This window comes from Macaca thibetana, chromosome 8 (genome assembly GCF_024542745.1).
Source record: "Macaca thibetana thibetana isolate TM-01 chromosome 8, ASM2454274v1, whole genome shotgun sequence".
NCBI classification, from domain to species: Eukaryota; Metazoa; Chordata; class Mammalia; order Primates; family Cercopithecidae; genus Macaca; species Macaca thibetana.
The window spans coordinates 123,063,322-123,065,357 of NC_065585.1; the positions used below are offsets into that span (position 1 = coordinate 123,063,322).

The 2,036-nt window shown below is 43.8% G+C and overlaps 1 pseudogene; it reads left to right on the forward strand.

Annotated features, from left to right (window-relative positions):
* The first annotated feature begins 1,657 nt into the window (after window positions 1–1,657).
* LOC126961973 (uncharacterized) lies at window positions 1,658–1,750 on the forward strand (annotated as a pseudogene).
* Window positions 1,751–2,036: the final 286 nt, after the last annotated feature.

Sequence of the window (2,036 nt, forward strand, 5' to 3'; positions counted from 1 at the left end):
CCCGGGAGGCGGAGCTTGCACTGAGCCGAGATGGCGCCACTGCACTCCAGCCTGGGTGACTGAGTGAGACTCCCTCTCAAAAAAAAAAAAAAAAAAAATACAAAATTAGCCAGGCATGGTGGCACGCACCTGCAATCCCAGCTACTAGGGAGGCTGAGGCAGGAAAATTGCTTGAACCCGGGAGGCGGAGGTTGCACTGAGCCGAGATTTTGCCATTGCACTCCAGCCTGAGTGAGAGACCAAGACTCCATCTCAAAAAAAAAAAGAAAGAAAGAAAAAGATAAGAGTGTGAAGAGTGTGTGTTCTGTGTCAGACTGACCTTAACATTCACTCTACACTTTCTAAGGGTGTGACATCAGGTATCTATGTCTCACTTTTCTTATCTGTATAAGGAGAACACTGCAGGTATCTTTTCATAAAGCATTAGGGTGATGGGTAAATGATTGATACGTCAAGTCACTAGGACTTCTAAGAAGGCAAGTAGAAGAAAACACTCAAGGAAGATAATCAGCGCTGTAAGTTTCACATGAATAAGGAGTATGTAGAATGGAAAGAAAGGAAACGGCCAGGACGCTGTTGTTACTTTTCCAGGCCCTGGGCAGACTGCCCTAGTTATTACAGCCTACACTGGTTCTTGACATAAAAGCAGAATGAGAGGGCTAGGCTTGGTATTAGCAAGGGGAAGGAATTCTAAGGCATTAGGACAGACGTGGTGCGAAAACCAAAGAACTTGAAGCTGAAAATAACCCTTCAAAATAGTCTAGACCTTGGCCTTCCACAACACTGTATTAAAACTACTAGAAGGTTAAGAGCCTGGGTAAGAGGCTGAGTGCTGTGGCTTATGCCTAGAATTCCAGGCTTTAGGAGGCCAAGCTGGGAGGATCACTTTGATGCAACCCTGGGCAACATAATGATACCCTATCTCTGTAAAAACTACAAAATTTAGCCGTGCATGGTGGTTCATGCCTGTACTTCTGGCCACTCAGGAGGCTGAGGCAAGAGGGTCGCTTGAGCACAGGAGTTCAAAGCTGCAGTGAGCTATGATCACATCATTGCACTCCAGCCTGGGCGATAGAGTAAAACACTGTCTCTTAAAAAAAATAAAATTAAAAGCCTTGGTAGAAGAAGATGATGGGTGCTATTGTCCAAATATGTCTTTCTAAACTTCATAGGTTGAAATCCTAATCCCCAAAGGTGACGGCGTTAGGAGGTAGGGCCTTTGGGAGATGATAAGGTCATGAAGGCAAATCCGTCATGAATGGGATTAGTGCCCTTATAAACGAGGACCTAGAGAGCTGCCTTGTCCCTTCCACCATGTGAGGACACAGCAAGAAGGTGCCGTCTACCAAGTCGAGAGCAAGCCCTCACCAGACACGGAGTCTATGGGTGCCTTCATCTCAGACTTCTAGCCACCAGCACTGTGGGAAATGAATTTCTGTTGGTTCTAAGTCTATGGTACTTTGTTACAGCAGCCCAAGGGGACTAAGACAGTGAGTTATGAAAGATGAATATAAATTTCGATGTAAAACAAAGAACTCAGCAGGATATTTAACTCTAGGTGGAACCCAGATGCCACCTATGCTGCATGGCTCAGAAAGTTGCCAGGCTGATCCAGGGGCTGATCCTTTTGAGATCCCTTCTATCATAGTCATGATGCAAGGCTATACTTTCAGGGATCATTTCTACAGTTCATCACCAAGGAAGTTCTCTGAACATGTAGAACACCGAGACAAGAAATAACTAAATCAGAGGAGAACTGAAGGAGATAAAGACATGAAAAACCCTTGAAAAAAAAAATCAATGAATCCAGGACCTGGTTTTTTAAAAGATCAACACAACTGATAGACTGCTAACCAGACTAATAAAGAAGACAAGAGAGAAGACTCAAATAGATGCAATAAAAAATGATGAAGGGGATATCACCACCAATCCCATAGAAATACACACTGCCATCAGAGAATACTATAAACACATCTATGCAAATAAACTAGAAAACCTAGAAGTGGATAAATTCCTGGACACATACGCTCACCCAA